Raw genomic sequence first — 7,796 nt, forward strand, 5'->3', positions numbered from 1 at the left:
GCAGCGAATCGAGACGGGCACCATGGAGTTGTGGCGGCTCGGAGTAATAGCGAGGTTGGCCGGGGTTGAGACATGGCGGCAACCCGGCGCGCCCGGACTCGGGCGACTCGGCGAGATGTAGCTCGCTCGTGAGAAGCAGCAGAGGAGACTCGAGGCACTCGGCGATTTGACGGAGACGGGGGTGATCCGGCGGAAGCGTGCTCGATGGCGACTCAGTCGTGCGCCTGGCGGCGACTCACCATGGCCCGGTTGTCCGGTTCAAGGTGCCTCGACTTTAGCAGAAGGGGTCCGATTCATAGACGGAGGAGGGCACGCTAGCGGGGCGGCAAGCCATGGTAGCGGCGGACTGGTGACCTGAGGCCGTGGGCCGAGGGCTGAGCCTTCTTATGGAGGCGTGAAGCAAACGAAGCCACTCGCTGGCCCAGATTAGTGTCGGCTCAACATCGAGGGGATGATCCAGTCATGCCGTAGATGCGGCACGAGGCCGAGGCAAAGCGCGATGGCACATTGAGGCCACGGCGACGACAACTCGCGGTAGAAATAGCAACTTGAAACCAAGGTAAAACCGATCAGGCACGGTTAGCTGTGAACGGAGTGGCGGTAAGCTGACAACGCGGTATGACCCAGCAGGAGATGCTAGACGGCTTGAGGCCGGTGCCCTGGAACTGATGCACGCGAGGCGGGTCATGGACTAACAGCAATTTTGGTTGACTTTGATCTCTGAAGCACACACAGGCTGGGACCTCCATTGGCGATTTTAGAATAGATGCACGTGAGGCAGTAGGTCGGTGAAGGCCGGCCGGGACCGTCAGGGCAGCTCAGCAGGGTTTGATGCGGCTGGGTCGCGAGGCGACTTGAGTAAGCAGATGACAGCGAGGGCGGTTCGAAGAGACGGTTACAGGCCACGGTGGCAGGGTTGTACTGGTGACTGCGGTGGAACCTGTGGTCGGACGGATCGTTTGAACTCCAGTCGGCAGGAGCAGTAATGCTGCAAACAAATCACCTCGTGCAGAAGGTCTTGCTTCAGAGTCGGCGGATTGGGACGACGCCATGGCGACGCGCGGCTGAACCGACGATGGTCCCAAGGCGCAGCGACGGCCGGTCTAACACACAGTGGCGGACTGACGGCTATAACAGAAACGGCCTGGCCGTGGCTCATGGCACGGACGGCTCAAAGATTGCAGTAGAAGTGTAGGTCAAGACTTGGCTCGCCGGCGAAACGATGGCGTTCGGCGATTTAAAAGTGAGCCAGCGATGTAGTGTTTTGAGTTCCGGCGACTGAGGGCATGGGCGATGAGGTCACTTGGCCGGTTTGGTGCGTCCCGGTTTACAGCATCTTGGAGCTGGAGCCAGCTTGACTCGTTGGTGTGAATCGTAGTAGCAACGTTGTAGGCGGAGGAGGCCGGTTCTCAATCGGGGAGAAACTGGCCTGGAGCGGAGACGGACGGTGGATTGGAAGCTAGAGGTGGAGCGAGTCGCCGTAGAGAGGTACGCCGGCAAGGATAAAACGCGTCGGCACCGTATCCACTTCCAGATCATGGCCATATACACTCCCTAGTCATGGTTACCTTTCTGATCCGACTCCAACTAGTATCGACTGCCGTGAGTGCTCCAAAATTAATCTAGCTTTTGTTTATCTCTTGATCACGTAAACCGGCTCAAATGAAGGCGACGACGACTCGGCGAGTAAGTCAGAGCGGCTCAGCAAAACTGTGGTGGTGACCCGGATTCGGCGAAGCGGGTCAATCCTGGCGGTTTTTGACTCTTCGTCCGGGTCATAGTCTTACTTTCTTCCCTTCTTTTTGCTGTTTCGACGGTTTGAGCAACTTTTCACGGGTGCAAACAAACGTAGAACACTTAACCCTCTTGAACCCTTTATCTGGTAAACTGCAAGCTTCTCGAACCCTAGGAGAGATCCCTCCAAGAACTCATCACCATTGTGCGCGTGCCCCACGGTGGGTGCCACCTGTCGTGGAAATATCACGTCAGATGTCCTAACGGAAGGACTTAGTCATGAGGCCAACGCATCTATGTGGTATCTTGAGAGGGGTTGAACGGAATCGAGAAACGCAACACGCAAGACAAAGATTTAGACAGCTTCAGGCCCCGGGAAACATCATCCGGTAACAACCCTACATGCTGTTTGAGGCTAGATCTCATTATCATCACGAGGGAGTCGTCGTAAACTGGCTCTCCTCTAGTTGTGTCTAGCCCTAGAGATTATTGTTTGCTTGTCCCTCTTTGAGGAGCCCTGCCCCTCCTTATATAAGTTGAAGGGGCGGGTTACATGTAGAGTCCATCTCGGACTAAGACTTAAACTATTTTGACTCCCCTTCATGGGATTCTCAACGTCTACCGGTTTAACATGGTCTGCCGGTTTAACATGATCTGCCGGTTTAAGATGGTCTGCCGGTTTAAGATGGTCTGCCGGTTTATGATTGACTTAACACCTGCCTGGTTATCTGACTTAACTCCTGCCGGTTTACCACTTGCCGATTTACCTTCTGTCTTATCCATCTATCTTAACTCTCTGCCGGTTTACCATCCGCCGGTTTACCAAGTCCTGGCTAGGTTACGACTCCGGCCGGGTCATACTGCGGGGTATATCCCCGACAGTTGTCGTTTGCAAAGTGTGTGCGATGTCAGACAATATCACCAAGGCACCTAAATGTTTGTGATAGTTGCCTTATCATACACAATTTGCAACCATGAACTGTTTCTGATGAAGTATGCATCATAAATGTTGCAGCACAGAATAGCATGTGTGATAGTTCTCGTGTACGATGATGTTACGACGGTCTGACGTTTCGTAATCCTATCTGACACTCCTACATGATTAGCTAATCTTCTAATTAGTTATCGCATACGGTTTGGGAATAGCGAATGTGTGTGATTGTATGATTATCATACACGTTCTATAATAGTGAACCATTTGTGATGGGCCGCACATCATAGACGTAGCACTATAGAATACCGAATGTGATGGCAATGCGAGCACAGACGAGTAGGAGTACTGTATATGCATCTTGCCTCCCTATCCCACTACAAAAAAATACACTTTCGTGATGATACGTGTTTGTCACAGTAGGTCGTGTTTTTTGTCATGCATGTAGATCCATGACGATTTTATGGTAGAATCAAGATAGTCATACCTGTGCTATCGTAGAAGTGTTCCATGACATTACCAAAATTATCATCATGGAAGTGTCCACTTCCATGACGATAATTCGCGCGTCACAGAAGTGCTTTCGTCAAGGGTGACCGACAAGTGGCATCCACCGTAACGGAACGCGGTTAAGCTATCGGGTCCGGTTTTGGATCCGATAACCCGTTAACAGCCCCGACAAATGGGGATTTTTCACGTGTAAAATCATCATTGGCTGGAGGAAACATGTGTTGGCTCATCGTTGGGACAGATGTCATCCACTCATTGGACAGAAGGCGCCTATGATACGTCGACACGTGGCACGGCCCAATAGAGGCCCATTCCTGTGAAAAGGCCGGCCCGTTTGACTTGGTTAAAAGGTGGTGGGCCGGCCCATGGAAAGCCTGTTAACGGCATGTTTGCATATAGCCCATTTACAGCCCGCTAACCCAAGGCCCGTTACGCCCTATCCGAATTAGGCCCAGTAGCGTCATCTGGGCCATCCAATATGATTCCAGCCATTTTCACTTCTGGCCCATGTATGGCCCATGACGTCTTTCGGCCCATATGCGGCCCTTTATAACCCTTGGCCCATTAACGACCCGTGGTGAAACTAGCCCGTAATGAACAACGTATCACTTTACACCCATTAACGGCCGGTGCTGAAACTGGCCCGTAATGAATAGTGTATCACTTTATACCCATTAACGGCCCATTATTCCATTGGGCCGTTTCCAGCCCATGTTATCTTTTGGCCTTCTCAGAGCCCATTTATTCTTGGGCTCATTTCCAGCATTCGTTTACTTACGGCCCGTTACTGTCATTTTCTGCTTGTGGGCCAAATTCAGCCGGTGGTTACAGTCGGCCCGTTTGTGGTCCGTTAATACATTGGGTCGTTTTCATAGCGTCATCAAATACGGCCTATTAACGATGACCCGTTATGGTCGGCCCATGAATGGACGATTCCAACTCTAGCCTGTTTACGGCCATAATGCGGTCTGTTTGGCCCATGTTTGGCCAATCGGTCATACGGCCTGTATAAGGCCCATTGATGATACGGCCCGTAGAAGGCCCATTGTTTCTACGGCCTGTATAAGGCCCATTGTTTCTATGGCCCGTAGAAGGCCCACTGTTTCTACGGCCCGTAGGAGGCCAGTGTCACTACAGTAAATATCAGCCCATGGCCTAGTTTTAAAAAATAGGTTATTGCAGCCACTAGCAAACAACGGAAAAAGAACTGCAATGACTACAAGCAAACAAATAAACAAGACAACAAGGAAATAAATAAGCAAGCAACTAACGCTAGGCTATCACAGCTATTAGATATATTACATCCACTGGGCATCAAAGTTCGCCACCAGTGCAAATATAGGGAACAAAGCAGCATATCATATACACTGGTTGTCAAAGTTGGCGACCAGCGCAAATAAATGCCGCAGCAAAACAAATCCAGAACTGAAACCACTTCAGAAGATCTCAAGAAACAATATCCTGGGGACCCATAATGCTGGCAAGATGCTTAGCAAGCTTATTAACTTTCTCTTGTTTGGCGCTTAAATCCTCCAGTGCTTGCTGTTGCACCAGGAAATATGCATCTGAATTCTGCAGGGACTTCCTCAGACCTTCAGCTTCCTGTCGCAGCACATCTGATCGATGTCTTTCAACTTGAAGTTGAGACTCAAGAAGACGAACTGATTCAGGCAGCGAGTTCGAAGAGCTTGTGCCAGCAGTAGTGGCCAGTAACTCGAACACTACATCAAGACAGGACTTTTGGGTTCTCTCACTATTGTCAAGATAGTTTTTATCAGCTTTCTTGGAGACCAACAGGGATGTCTCACTATCTTGAACCTTATATACATTACTTCCTTTACCATTGCATAACACAGTACTCTTCTCCAATATTTTGTCCGCATTCTAACAGAGAAACAAGCAGACACATCACAGGTTTACCATGTTGTATATGAAACTCATTTTGGTAAATGAGTTCAGTAGTAAAGTGGACAGGATAACAGCATGAAACAAACATATATCTATGTACCATGGTCACTTTATGGTCTATATCATTCTAGTTTCTGTTGCCAAATCAAGATAGAGACACAGTTCAAATAATATTTGTTCAAGACAAAGCAGAATAGACAGAATATAAGTGTGGGAAACTATAGAGAAATAACAACACTTTTAATGTGCATGACATGAGAACATAACTGTTTATTCAATTGAAACTGAAATCAACATAGAGCAGGTTACAACAGCAAACCAGTTAAAGAAACAGGTTTAAAACATACCTGTTGCGCCATTGGAGTTTCAATTCCATCCTTCAAATTTGAAAATAGTTGGTATGAGTAAATACAGTAATGCAAGAGCAAAGGAGTATAACCATAGCTACAGAACCTGACATGAGAACAAATCTTCTTCTCCTTTAAGCGTTGAGTTGGGATTCGGAATGGTGGTCCTCGTGCTTTGGGAACTGCAGTTCCCTTACTAACTGCTCGTGTTTGGGTGCTCTGAGGTGGAGACGGTGATGTGTTAACTGGAACTGGGTTACTATCTGCCGGGGTTGGGGTTAGAAGGGGCGTAGCTGGCTCTAAGTCCAAATGGGTAGGGGTACAATCTGTGAGAGTCTGGGTTATGTGTGGTGGATCTGGTCCTTGGGCAAGTACAACCGTGGTTCTATCTGCATCAACTGGTAGCACTATCTTTTCTGAAGACCGTGTTGTTACTCCCTTAGATACGGCCATCACCCTCTCCAATTCAAATGGCTGAAAAACAAGAGAAGTAATTGAAAGTATAGACATTGTATGATAGACAGGTGCAATGGATAGTGGGGAATAAAAGAGGGCATGAAATAATTCATATTTATGTTGTCTAACCAAACAGGATAGCATGACACAATTTCACATATATGATGGCTAACTAAACAGGATAGCATGACACAATTTCACATTATGATGGCTAACTAAAAAAGATGGAAAGACATAGTTCAAAATATGATGACTATGTAAACAGGATGACATGATATAACTATATAATGTGTTTATTAAATAGGTTGGCACGCCATAATTCACATACATTCACGGATAGAATGCCATAATTCAAAATATGATGACTGTAAACACTAAACAGGATGAGATGATATAACTATATGATGTCTTTATTAAATGGGTTGCCATGCCATAATTCAGATAGATGATGTGTATGTACTATGTAAACATGATGGCATGATATAATTCAAATATATGATTTATATAGTAAGCAAGTAAGAAGATGGCAATCCATATATGATGTAAAAACTGAGCAATGCAAGACAACATGCATGACATGGGTAATATAGCCCTGCCAAGTTTGAGCATAGACCTCAGGGGGGGAAATAGGACTGGTCATCAGTCTCTGAATCTTCCTCTGAGGAGCTCTCTGTAACCAGCAAGATGTCTACTTCAGCAGGTAGCATTGTCTGCTCTGAATACCGTGTTTTCACTCCAGATACTTCCATCACCGCTTCAAATGGCTGATGCACAGGAAGAGTAGTTGAATATACAAACGTTGTCGACAAATGGAACACGTAATATAAAAAAATGATAGCATGATATAATTCACATACACGATGATTGGCTAAACAACATGGCATTGCATAATTCACATATATAATGCCTTTGCAACAAGATAGCATTGTATAATTCACATATATAATGTCTTGCAACAAGATGGCAATGCATAATTCACATATATGGTAATTGGACACTGAACAAGTGGAATTCAAACAAAGCATGTCTAAACTAATCAAATGACATAGCAATGTGTGACACCATACACATGATATGAGCAACATAACCCTGCCAAGTTAGAGCATACACCTCGGGGGGGAATAGGACTGGTCATTTGTCTCTTAATCCTCCTCTGAGGAGCTATCCATGACCAGCGAGATATGCGCTTCGTCAGATAGCATAGTCTGCTCCGAAGACCTTGTTTTCACTCCAGAATTTGCCATCACCGTGTCAAATGGCTGATGCACACGAAGAGTAGTTGAATGTACTAACATTGTTGACAAATGTAATATGTAACAAAAAATCGGATGGCCTAATATAATTTACATATAAGATGACTAGCTAAGCAGGATGGCATTGCGAAATTCACATATATGATGCCTGGCTAAACAAGATGGCGTTGCATAATTCACATAAATGATGAATAAACTAAAAAGATGGTATTAGCACAAAGGATGTCTAAACTATGTAGATGATATATTTGATGTATAAAGTAAGCAATGCAAGGCACCATATGCATGATATAACCAACATCAACATGCCAAGTTAGAGCGAAGACCTCAAGGGGTAAATAGGAGTTGTCTTGTCCTTATGAATCCCCCTCAGAACAGATATCTTCCTCTCGATTACAATCCGAAATGCGTGGAGGGGGGCTGCCTTTGCGCCTACCATGGAGCAACATCTGCATGAAATTTTATTGCCATGCAAGGCTCGTCTCTTTTGCTCTACATGTTTAGTTCCATTGTTTACAATAACTTTCATGCATAGGAATAAAACATAGTGAGATTATGTAAGGAGTGCATGCAGAAATCCAGAGTGATGGTAGGAACCTGTGGATAGACCCAAAACCAATAATAGCAGGCAGATAATGGCTTCAGTTAAAAAATACA

The sequence above is a fragment of the Triticum dicoccoides genome, chromosome 6B (genome assembly GCF_002162155.2).
Source record: "Triticum dicoccoides isolate Atlit2015 ecotype Zavitan chromosome 6B, WEW_v2.0, whole genome shotgun sequence".
Classification (NCBI taxonomy): domain Eukaryota; kingdom Viridiplantae; phylum Streptophyta; class Magnoliopsida; order Poales; family Poaceae; genus Triticum; species Triticum dicoccoides.